At 37.7% G+C, this 13,506-nt stretch overlaps 1 protein-coding gene and 1 pseudogene across 1 annotated transcript in view; one reads left to right on the forward strand and one right to left on the reverse strand.

Annotated features, from left to right (window-relative positions):
* Nucleotides 1-13,506, reverse strand: part of KCNMB3 (potassium calcium-activated channel subfamily M regulatory beta subunit 3) — a 75,427-nt gene that overhangs the window by 57,026 nt on the left and 4,895 nt on the right.
* LOC137224442 (protein CEBPZOS pseudogene) lies at nt 4,673-4,971 on the forward strand (annotated as a pseudogene).

A 13,506-nucleotide genomic window follows, 5' to 3' on the forward strand; every position in this document is an offset into this window, starting at 1 on the left:
CATGATTTTAGGAAGGTAGCATATGGGGGATCTTTATGGTTATGGAATAGTTCTGTATTTTGATTGCAGTTATGGTGGTAGGAATGTCCATAGGTGCTAAAATGTCATAGGGCTATACAAACACATTGTATCAATTTCCTGATTTGGATATTGTACTAAATTTAACCAAAAATGTAACCACTGGGAGCACTGAGTAAAGGGTACACAGGACCTCTCTATACTATGTTTGCAACTTTCCTGTGAATCTGTATTTCAAATAGTTTTAAAAGAATAAGACCTCCAGGTGACTTATATGCATACACATTTTTGGAAATACTAACCCTTTTTGCTAACTCAGAAATATTAAATGAAGGGGAATAGAATTATGATTTGCTCAAATTGTTAGTTAACAATCTAGTCACCTGGGGAGATATATATATATATTTTAAAGCCCAGGCTCCAAACTAACTAAATTAGATTCTGACACAATGATTCTCAGATTCTGGGGCCTGAGATTCTGCATTTATAACAAGATGTCGGTGAGTAGCAAAGTACAACTGCTGTCAAGAAGGGAGCACCGGGGCTTCTCTGGTGGTGCAGTGGTTGAGAGTCCGGCTGCCGATGCAGGGGACACGGGTTCGTGCCCCGGTCCGGGAAGATCCCACATGCCGCGTAGTGGCTGGGCCCGTGAGCCACGGCCGCTGAGCCTGCGCGTCTGGAGCCTGTGCTCCGCAACGGGAGAGGCCACAACAGTGAGAGGCCCACGTACCGCAAAAAAACAAACAAACAAAAAAAAGAAGGGAGCACCACTACACTGAAATGATGTAGTACCACATAAGTAGATGCTTTTGTTAATATGTATAAGAAAACTCGTCATTAACTACTTGTTTTCTTTTATCTCCTCACCAAAGTAGTAATAGCAACTACCATTGGAAAGCATTACGAGGTTCCAAGTTGTTCTGAAAAAATGAAATGCATTTGCAAATACAAGCAAATGAAATCTTTTACAAGTATTTCCATAATCACCAAGTATATCTGCACTGGGAGGAAGGGTCCTAAAGGCACTAAACTAGCCTTCAGAGACACAGAAGAGAGCCATGGAGAGAAAAGTGTAAGTCATCCTTATACTAACTGGAGGTGGGAGGAAGAATCCTTCGCTCTAAATCAGCCAAGCTAAGAGAATAATGAGAACTGCTAGGAACCGTCTCTAGCTAACGTGTGTCTGCTAGTAGCCACACCCCTCCCTAATCGCTCCATTCCCCTGCCCCTCACTCTACACCCATAACTCTGATCCACAGGGAGGGAAATAAGTCAGATGCACAGAGAGAAACAGGAGGGAGAGAAATTGAGCAATTGTTTAATTGTTCTAGTCATTTCCACCGATCCATCTTCCTTTCTCAGTTATCATGATTTTTAAAATAATGTTTTACTTAGATGAAAGTAATATATGTACTTTTTTTTAAGTTACATCGTTTTATTAGGCTTCTAATACACAACAGCAGTTTTCTTGCTTTAGCCCTCCCCACACCCAGTTTCTGGCCCCCAAGGCAATCCAACTCTTTTGGTCCTGATGCTTTCCTAGTTACTTTTTTATAGCTTCTTTTTTTTTCCTATGTATTTCTAAACAGTATGATTATAGGGAAACTTCATTTTTCAAATTCAGTTATCTTTTATTGACATTCTACTCTTGATCAAAAGTGTTTAGATATCTTGTACCTCCATCTATTTCCAGGGAACAACTTCCCTCCACCACACACACACACACACACACACAAACACACACACACACACTCCCTCCCTACACAGTTTTTGTTGTTTTGGGTTTTTTTGGTTAAACAAGTATTTAGTATTTATATAACAACTTTGTAAATAACTATTACTCTCATCTGAGCCATTTCGTTTCTCAATGCACTTTTAATTTTCCCTGGAGTTAATAAGCACTTTCTTTGGCTTAATTTTCTAATTCCTTTCAAGTTCTATACCGTAACTGCTTTAAAAACAATAGCAGGTACTCTACTGGATTAACTATTTACTTACTTAATTTTTTTAATTAATTAATTTATTTATTTTAAATGGATTTTTGGCTGTGCTGGGTCTTCGTTGCTTTGCACAGGCTTTCTCTAGTTGCGGCGAGCGGGGGCTACTCTTTGCTGCGGTGCGTGGGCTTCTCATTGCGGTGGCTTCTCTTGTTGAGGAACATGGGCTCTAGGCATGCGGGCTTCAGGAGTTGTGGCACGTGGGCTCAGTAGTTGTGGCTTGCGGGCTTAGTTACTCCGTGGCATGTGGGATCTTCCCGGATCAGGGATTGAACCCGTGTCCCCTGCATTGGCAGGCGGATGCTTAACCACTGAGCCACCAGGGAAGTCCCTACTTACTTAATTTTTAAATGTAGACATGTCTGGGATCCTCCACTTTCCTGCTTTAATCTGGGTTATTTTTATTCTAGGCCTACTACAATACTGTGTTCTGGGAATTATTTTTCCCATCATCCTGGGAATTCACACCTTTCTCTTATATTGTGTTCCCTATTTACTGAGGCCCTTAAATTCCTTCCTTGATTCACTCCCTTATTTTAGTGGAGTACATTCTCCAGAGCTTTCTGAAGAAGAGCACATTGGCATAAGGATTCTGAAGTCTTTCTTGTCTTCTACTCTGACATTTGATTGGTAGTACAGTAGCTATAGAATTCTAGATTGAATTTCAGTTTTCCTCGGAATTCTGAAGGCGTTGCTTTCAAAACTTCCAGTTTTCCTCTCCTTTGAATGTGATCTGTTACCCCTCCCCAACCCTAGAGTTTTAGAATCTTCTCTTTAACTATAATATTCTAAAACTTCACAATGCTTTTTGTTTGTTCGTTTCATTCATTTCACTAGGCACTCAATCAACCCTTTCAATCTGGAGACTCATGAACTTCTCTTCTGAGAAATCTTTATTTTTTTTTCCCTTGATTATTTCCTCTCTTTTCTGTTCTTTTTGGACCTCCTTTATTTGAATATTGGACCTGCTCAAATGATTCTATGTTTTCTCTTCTTATTCAGTTCTTTTTTTCTACTCTGACGATGTCTTCAACTTTATCTCCCAAAGCTTCTATTTTTTTGTACAGCACAGGGAAATATAGTCATTATTTTATAATAACTTTAAATGGAGCATAATCTATAAAAATATTGGGGACTTCCCTGGCAGTCCAGTGGTTAAGACTCCAATGCAGGGGGCACAGGTTCGATCCCTGGTTGGGGAACTAAGATCCTACATGCCGCACGGCGCAGTCAAAAAAAGAAAAAAACAAGTCTTATAAAAATATTGAATCACTGGGCTTCCCTGGTGGCGCAGTGGTTGAGAGTCCGCCTGCCGATGCAGGGGACACAGGTTCGTGCCCCAGTCCGGGAAGATCCCACATGCCGCGGAGCGGCTGGGCCAGTGAGCCATGGCCGCTGAGGCTGCGCGTCCAGAGCCTGTGCTCCACAACGGGAGAGGCCACAACAGTGAGAGGCCCGCGTAAAAAAAAAAAAAAAAAAAAAAAAAAAAAATATTGAATCACTATGTTGTACTCCTAAAAATAATATTGTAAATCAACTATACTTCAATAAAAAATTTAATTTTTAGTTTAACTAATACCTTTTTAATTTCCAAAAACTCTTCCTTGACTGCTGAATATTTATTTTTAGAGCATTTTTTTCTCATTTCATAGATTCAATATCATCTTTTGCTCCTTGGATTATCTCTTTTCTTGTAAATTTTTTTAATGTTTGTTTTATTTTCTCTTTCATGTTAAATGCTTTTCCCAAATCTCTCATGGTCCTTGGGTACTGTCCATATTTAAGCGTAAGGCATGAAACAGATAGTTGGAAGCGAAGCGTGGGCTTGTGATTAGGCTGGGACACAGGTGTTTCCCTGGGTGCCCACCTTCCCTACTGCCAATATCTGTAAGTTTTTTTCCTTGGATTAACTGGTTTCCCAAGAGAAGAACCATCCCATTTCTAAGCCTGAAAATCAGTCTTCTGAGAGCTGTGTGAGGGGAAGAGGCTAGAGTCTAACCATTAACTCTGCAAACTTTCCCTCAGCTCCCACTCTCAGTTCAGTTGGACCCCCCTTCCCTTTGCTGTTTCTCATATTTCCAAATCCAGTCTCTGAGTCAACCTCTCTAAAGAGTAAACTTTCAATCCTAGAGGTTTGCCTTGTTCCACTCAGGCTGCTATAACAAAGATACCCTAAACTGAACTTTAAATAACAAACATTTATTTCTCACATTTGTTTTTTTTTAATTAATTAATTAATTTATTTTTGGCTGCATTGTGTCCTCGTTGATGCACACAGGCTTTCTCTAGTTGTGGCAAGTGGGGGCTACTCCTTGTTGCGGAGTGCCGGCTTCTCATTGGAGTGGCTTGTCTTTGTTGAGGAGCACGGGCTCTAGGTGTGTGGGCTTCAGTAGTTGTGGCACGTGGGCTCAGTAGTTGTGGCTCGTGGGCTCTAGAGCTCAGGCTCAGTAGTTGTGGCGCACGGGCTTAGTTGCTCCACAGCATGTGGGATCTATCCCAGACCAGGGCTTGATCCCATGTCCCTTGCATTGGCAGACGTATTCTTAACCACTGCGCCACCAGGAAAGTCCCTATTTCTCACATTTCTGGAGGCAGGGAAGTCTAAGATCAAGATGCCAGCAGACCCTTGCAAGTACACACCTCAGGATGGAGGCACTATGGATCCACTGGCAAAGAAGATCTTTAAAGGAGGTTTAGCAGCTGAACTTGTGGACATTTTTGGAGCATATATTTTGTTTAAAAAGATAAACACAAGCCAAGATTTCAGGCAAACAATGAGGAAGAAATTCCCCTTCATCTTGGAAGTTTATTACAAATCCATTGAACACTCTGGAATGTATGGAATCAGAAAGCAAGATCAAGAAAAGTGGCTGAACAGCAAAAATTAGGAATTTGACCATGATCAAGGTTTGCCCTATTTCACAGCATCAGGCAAAATTAAAATACCAAAGTTGACATGGATGCATTTTAGAATATTTAAGGTTAAATGTAAATTCTAACTAAGTCAGAGGTTTTGTTCTTTGGACTGTTAAAAAACTGATGGAAGGTTTGTTTATTATGTTATAAATGAAGTTTTGTTTACTACTCAAAATAAAGTGGTTCTCCTTAAAAAAAAAAAAAAAAGATGCCAGCAGATTTGGTGTCTGGTGAGAGCCTACTTTCTGGTTCATAGATTATGTCTTCTCACACTGTGTCCTCACATGTTGGAAGAGACAAGGGAGCTCCCTTTGGGCACTAACCCCAAACATGAAGCCTCCACCCTCATGACCGAATCACTTCCCCAAGCCCCCACCTCCTCATAGTATCATATTGGGGGCTTGGATTTTAACATATGAATTTTGGGGGGACACAAATGTTCAGTTCATAACAAGGCCTTAACTGCTTTCTTATGTAGACTTTCATGTTCATATAGACTTTCTCATATTTTCAGTCTCACTCATACCCATACCTGTTGTGTATATTTTGAGCCTTTCCAGGATACTGCTGTGAAAATTGGCTTGCTCCTTGGAATTACCCTGTTATAGGCAGTTAGATTTGAGAAAATGAAAAACAGCCCTGCTGGCAATCAGACAGTGATATTCCTCCAGAACATAAACTATGTTTCCAAGGGACATGAAGAAGGTCACATAAACAGCATTTCTATACAGTGCGATACCACAGCTGCAAAAATGACTAACAATCTTTTCTTCTAAGTGATTGCTGCATTGTTACCAATGACATCCCTGGTCTGGCTTTTTTCTTTCAGTTTCCTGCAAAAAGATTTCTGAGATATCCAATTGCTGAAAGGCCCCCATTTCTCAACCATATCCCATCCAAAGATGGCACCTCTCTTCCCTAATCCCTCTTCAGAATCATGCAGCAAAAAACCTACCCTATAAGAATTCCTTCCCAATCCTCCCTTCCTGAGATGCCTCCAAGATTCCTCTGGGGTGTGTTCTCCCTTGCTGCAGAAAACTAAACAAACATAACTTTAACTCCAGGTGTGTTCCTGATGATCTCTGGTGGGTGAACATTGACAGAATTCAGCTTTCTGTGGTCTGCTAAATTAGTTAAGTCTTGTGTATCTAATTTCCGGGTTCTAAATATTGCTGAGCTCTCTCTCTGAGGAGGCCATAAGTTGGATCCCCCTTTTCCGCTAGCTGTGAGCCAACACTCTAGTGCCTAAAGTTGTTTAAATTAGATTTCTATCAGTTGCAGCAAGTTCCTGAGAGTGTTAATGGCAGAAAATCCTCAAACGAATAAATCTGAGATAGCATCTCCCACCCTACGCATATAAGCCATGACACTGAGTCCTGAGCATATAAGTGTATCTCCAGACCAAATCCTTCTACAAAGCATTAGATCTGCGTACCAAACTCCATCTGTATTGTCAAATTCAGCAATATCAAAACCTAATTCATCCTCCTTTGCCACCACACTTGCTCCCCCTCTTGCATTCCCTATGCCAGTTAATCTGTCATTTAATCAGACACTAGAAACTCATTCTATATTATATTATAATATTTCCTCTTCTTCATCTCCAAACAACCTATTATCACCAGGTTCTGACAAATTTACCTCCTGAATACTTCTTGAATTTGTCCAGTTCCTCTGTCCTTAACACTACTGTTCTGTTTCAAAGTCTTTATCATCTGCCACCTAGAATAATACAGCTTCTAACTCTTTTCTCTACCTCCTGGGAAGCAACCCTTATTCCATACAGTTGTTGCTAGAAGTCACCATTAAAATGCAAATCTGATGTTTATGCTACCACTTATCAATGGCTTCCTACTGGCTGCAGGATAAAGTCTAAGTTCCTTATCAAGACAAACAAAACCCTCCCAGATCTGGTCCCTGTCCATTTTTCTAGTCTAAAAACACATTCAACTTCAAATTTAACGCTTTATTCCAGAAATACCAAACGTGTTGTTTCTCATCTCCTTTGTACATGCATTCCCTCTGGCCAACAAACTTCTCCTTCTTTGTCACATGGCTGATTCCTACTTATCTTCCAAGAAGCCCTGCCTACCCTGCACTCCCCAGCTTAGGTAACATTTGTTTAACCCAGAAGACTATCAGGTTCTCATGGGTAAGGGCTTTCTTTTATTCTACTTTGTATTTCCCAGTGAGTAGCATAAACACAGGCACATAATATACATCCTATAGATAATTGTTATCACTTAAAATAGGATGGTATAACTATATGATATTTTGTATAAGCCTCATGGTAACCAGAAAGGAAAGACCTGTAGTAGATACACAGAAGATTATGATAAAGGAGTCAAAGCCTACTGCCATAAATATTTATCAAATCACAATGTAAGACAGCAAGAGAGGGCTCAAGGAACAAAGGATCTACAAAAGAGTTGGAAAACAATTAACAAAATGGAAATAGTAAGTTCTTACCTATCAGTAATTACTTTCAACATAAGTGGATTAAATTCTCCAATCAAAAGACATGGAATGGGAGTTCCCTTGTGGCCTAGTGGTTAGAATTCCAGGCTTTCACTGCTGTGGCCCAGGTTCAATCCCTGGTAGGGGAACTGAGATCCCGTGAGCCACAAGAGTTTCACTTTAGCTTTAAGGACACACATAGGCTAAGAGTGAAGAGATAGAAAAAGATATTCTAAACAAATGGTAACCAAAAAAAAGCAGGGACAGACTTTAGATAAAATAGGCTGTAAGCTAAAAATGGTCAAAAGAGACAAAGATGGTTATTATATAAAGATAAAAGGGTCAATTCATCAAGGAGATACAGCAATATTAAATATTTATGCACCCAACATCAGAGCACCTAAATGTATAAAGCAAATGCTAACTGAACTAAAATAGAAATAAACAGCAATACAGTTATAGTTGGGGACTTTAATACCTAACTCTCAGCAGTGGATAATCCTGACAGAGAATCAATAAAGAAACAGCAGGTTTGAACAACACTGTAGAGGAAATATATACAGATACAGAACTTCCCATACAACAGCAGAATACACATTCTTCCCAAGTGCACATGGAACATTTTCTAGGATAAGATCATATTAACATAACATAAGCCACAAAACAAGTATCAACAAATTCAAGATAGAAATTATATCAAGTTTCTTTTCCAACCATAATGGTATGAAACTAGAAATCAATAACACAAGGAAATCTGAAAAATTCACAAATACATGGAAATTAAACAACACATTCCTGAACAACCAATGGATTAAAGAAGAAATCAAATGAGAAATTTAAAAAAATCATGAGACAAAATAGAAACACAATGTATCAAAACTTATCGGATGCAACAAAAGCAGTTCTAAGAGGAAAGTTTATAGCTGTTAATGCCTACCTTAAGAACAAAAGAAAGATCTCAAATGAACAACTGAACAGTACACCTCATGGAACTAGAAAAAGAAGAGAACAAACTAAGCCTAAATTTAGCAGAAGGAAATAATAAACATTAGAGCAGAAATAAATGAAATAGAGAATAGGAAAGCAATGGAAAAGATGAACAAAACTAACAGCTGATTCTTTGAAAAGATTAACAAAATTGACAAACCTTTAACTAGACTACATACTAACAATGAACTACCTGAAAAAAATAAAGAAAGAAAACAATCCCATTTACAATAGCATCAAAAATAATAAACTACTTAGGAATAAATTTAACCAACTTGAAAGATCTGTACACTGAAAACGCTAAGGCATTGATTAAAGGAATTGAAGAAGACACAAATAAATGGAAAGATACTCCATGTTCATGGATCAGAAGAATTAATACTGTTAAATGTCTATTCTGCCCAAAGCCATCTATAGATTCGATGCAATCCCTATCAAAATTCCAATGGCTTTTTTTTTTTTTTTACAGAAATAGAAAAAAAAAAACCCTAAAATTTGTATGGAACCACAAAAGAATAGCCAAAGCAATCTTCAGAGAGAAGAACAAAGCTGGAGGCATTACACTTCCTTATTTCAAAGTATATTACAAAGCTATAGTAATCAAAACAGTATGGTACCAGCATAAAAACAGACACATAGTTTCCTAATCTGTAGTACGAGGAAAGCAAAATCACCTATGGATTTGCTCTGAATACTAAATAAAGATTTTTTAGTACCTAGCATAAACAAACAAAAAACAGACACACAGAGCAATGGAACATAATTGAGAGCCCAGAAATAAACCAATGCATTTATAGCCAACCTATATTTGACCAGGTAGTGAAGAATACTCACTAGGGAAGAGATAGTCTCTTCATTAAATGGTGTTGGGAAAACTGGATATTTACATTCAAAAGAATGAAACTGGACCCCTATCTTACAACAGTTGGACAAACTTCCTCAAAATGGATTGAAACTTAAATGTAAGGCCTGAAGTCATTAAAGCCCTAGAAGAAAACAGGGAAAGCTCCTTGATATTGATCTTGGCAATGATTTTTTTAGCTCTGACACCAAAAGCACAATCAAGAAAAGCTTAAATAAACAAGTGGGACTACATCAAACTAAAACACTTCTGTGCAGCAAAAGAAATGATCAACAAAGTGAAAAGGCAATCTATGGAATGGGAGAAAATATGTGCCAACCATCTATCTAAAAAGGGGTTAATATCCAAAATATATAAGGAACTCCTACATCTCATGGCAAGAAACAAATAATCTAATTTTAAATGGGCAAAGGACCTGAATAGGTATTTTTCCAAATAAGATACACAGATGGCTAACAGGTACATGAAAATGTGCTCAACATCACTAATCACTAGGGAAATGTAAATCAAAACTACAATGAGATATCACCTCACATCTGTTAGAATGGTTATTATCAAAAAGATAAGAGATAACAAGTGTTGGCCAGGATGTGGAGAAAAGTTGGCGGGAATGTAAATTGCTACAACCATTCTAGATAACAGTATGGAGGGTCCTCAAAAAAATTAAAAATAAAACTACCATATGATCCAGTAATTCTGCTTCTAGGTATATATCCAAAAGAAGTAAAATCACTATCTCGAAGATATCTGCACCTCTATGTTTACTGCAGCATTATCTGCAATAGTCAAGACATGGAAACAACTTAAACGTCCATCCATGGATAAATGGATAAAGAAATTGTGATAAATATAAATATATATATATATTTATATTTGTGATATATAAATATGCATATTTTCAGTCATTAAAAAAGAAAGAAATCCTGCAATTTGCAATAACATGGATGAATTTTGAGTGTGTTATGCTAAATGAAATTAAGTCAGAGAAATACAAATACTGTATGATCTCACTTATACGTGGAATCTAAAAAAAAAAATGAACTCACAGAAACAGAGAATAGATTGATGGTTTCCAGGAGCCAGTGGGGAACTGGTAAGGGAAATGGGTGAAGGTGGTCAAAGGGTACAAACTACCATTTATAAGATGAATAAATCTGGGGATCTAATGTACAGCATGGTGACTATAGTTAACAATATGTGTTAACTAACCTTATTGTGGTAATCATTTTGTGATATATGTGTATGTCGAATCACCACATTATACACCTCAAGCTTACACAATGTTATATGTCAATTATATCTCAATAAAGCTGAAATAAATAAATAAATAAAAGCTTTTTAAAGTGGATCAAGAGCTTTGGCAGAAAATAAAAATAATTTTGAAATTACACTCTCCATAGAAATTTGGTAAGAAATGTTGCTCAGTATAAAAAATGTTAGTAAAAGCTTACAAAGAAATCAAATAGATATCAATTTTGGCTATTTTACTTTTTCTTTCATTTTCAACCTACCTATGCCATTGAATTTGAAGTTTCTTGTAAGCAGCTATCATTGGGTCAAATATTTTTTAATCAACACTGCCAATCTCCGTCTTTTAATGATGTATTTAGACCACTTACATTTAAAGTAAGTATTGATAAGTTAGGGCTTAAGTAAGTCATTTTGTTATTTGTTTTCTGTTTGTTTCCTCTGTTTATCATTCCTATGCTTCTCTTTTCTTACCTTCCTTGGATTTTTGGACACTTAGGATTCCATTTTTATTTATTTGAAGTGTTTTTTAGTACATTGCATTGTATAGTTTTCCTAGTATTTGCTCTACTTATTAGAATACACATATGTAATTTACCATAGCCTACTGGTATGAATGTTTTACCACTTCAAGGGAAATGTAGAAGCCTAACTTTACTTAGGTCCCTTTATCCCCTCCACTTTTTAAGCACAATAATCTCATGCATTTCCTCTATATACAATGAGCACATTATATAATGTTATAATTTTTGCTTCAACAATCAAACATGATTTAAGAAACTCATATTGGGCTTTCCTGGTGGCGCAGTGGTTGAGAGTCTGCCTGCCGATGCAAGGGACACGGGTTCGTGCCCCGGTCCGGGAAGATCCCACATGCCACGGAGCGGCTGGGCCCGTGAGCCATGGCTGCTGAGCCTGTGCGTCCGGAGCCTGTGCTCCACAACGGGGAGAGGCCACAACAGTGAGAGGCCCGCGTACAGCAAAAAAAAAAAAAAAAGAAACTCATATTTAAGAAACCAGGGAAGGAGGGCTTCCCTGGTGGCGCAGTGGTTGGGAATCCACCTGCCAATGCAGGGGACACGGGTTCGAGCCCTGGTCTGGGAGGATCCCACATGCCGCGCAGCAACTAAGCCCGTGTGCCACAACTACTGAAGCCTGCGCGCCTAGAGCCCATGCTCTGCAACAAGGGAAGCCACCGCAATGAGAGACCCGCGCACCGCAACGAAGAGTAGCCCCCGCTGGCCGCAACTAGAGAAAACCGGTGTGCAGCAACGAAGAACCAATGAAGCCAAAAATAAATAAAATAAATAAATTTATGTTTAAAAAAACTCAGGAAAAGGCTAAAACATACACACAAAGCTTGTGCATATGTGACTTCATATTTGCGCTGGTGTATTTTAAGCATAAATTTCTAGAAGTGGGATTTATCAATTGAATGGTAAATTTACCTGTAATTTTGCTAATATTGTCAAAATCTTCCTCAGAGGTTATACCATTTTGCATTCATGAAATCGCTGGTTTCCCTGCAACTTCTCCAAGAGTTTGTTGCCAAATTTTGGGATTTATGCCAATCAGATAGTTAGAAATGATAGCTCAGGGCTGTGTGGCGTGTGGAAGCTTAGTTCCCTGACCAAGGATCGAACATGCACCCCTTGCAGTGGAAGCATGGAGTCTTAACCACTGGAGCGCCAGGGAAGTCCCAGGGTAGTTTTAATTTGTATTTATATTAATAAGAATTAATTTGAGTATTTTTTTCATATGTTTAAGGGCCACTTCTATTTCTTTCTCTGTGAACTGTTTTGTCTCCATTTTTAAAAAGAAGCTTTCCTCATATTCCCTCACAACTACCTCTGCCTACATCTCATTGGCTAGACCTGTGTCTTAATACCACCTCTATCTTCAAGGGAGGCTGGAAAACACAGTTTTTAAGTTGGACATTTCAGTCTCAAGTAAGGATTTTGTTCATAAGGAAGAATGTAAGATGTATAGAGATAGAGAAATGGAAGTCTCAGTCTCAATGATTTTGATTTTAACCTTTAATTTTCAGAGGTCCTTACAGAAATAAAAATGAAACAGCCAAAGAAGCAAGAAGTGTTATAAGCTTGGAAAATGTGACTGAATTATTTAGTTGTACTCAATAATGTTTTGTTTCTCCTCAGAAAATGAGACCTCTGAATCTGTTTAATATTAACAGAGCCAAATAAATTATCAAAAACGAGTAATTTCTCTCCCCCACCCCAGAAGCCTGGCTATTTTGTTTTGTACTTCTGCCTTCTTTTTGTAAGCTAGCAAAGACTAAGAGAAGCAAAATTCCTTAAAGTGCAAATTTTTAGAGTTCTGTTTGTAATAAAATTTAAAACATTGAAAGTAAAAAAATGTAAATTCATCTTCCACAATCAATGACATGAAAAAAGTGGGAAGGGGGTTTTTCCAGCTTAATTGCAACTAAAGAAACATAACAAGTAGGATTGACTATAGACCTTGCTTGGATCTTGTTTTTAAACAAACCAACTGAAAAAAGGACATGTGTAAGACAGAGAAATTTGTGTCTTTGATGATATTAAGGAATTAATGTTCTTTTTGTTAGGTGTGAAAATTATGTGTGTTTATGTAAGAAAATATCCATATTTTATAGAGAATTGTGTAAGAGTGAAATGACCTGGGGTTTTCTCAAAATGCTTGAAAAAGAAAAAAGACGAAAAGGACGGAGGGAGGGAAGGCGAGAGAGCAAAAGGAAAAAAACAAAAGTCAAGTATGGTTTGGTAATTATTGAAAATGGGATGATGGGTATATGAGGGTACATTTATTATTCTCTCTATTCTTATATACATTTGGAAAGTTTATAAAAGTCATGAAAATATCCAAAATGCACGCAGTTTAAAAATGAAAACAATAAATTTAGTGAGATTATTGTCCAAGTAAACTACCCTTTGAATATGCCGAACCTCATAATTTTTATGAGCAAATCAATGATAAATAATCCATTTAAAAATTCTTAAAGGGATTTTACACCTGTGAAGG

The sequence above is a fragment of the Pseudorca crassidens genome, chromosome 5 (genome assembly GCF_039906515.1).
Source record: "Pseudorca crassidens isolate mPseCra1 chromosome 5, mPseCra1.hap1, whole genome shotgun sequence".
NCBI lineage: Eukaryota > Metazoa > Chordata > Mammalia > Artiodactyla > Delphinidae > Pseudorca > Pseudorca crassidens.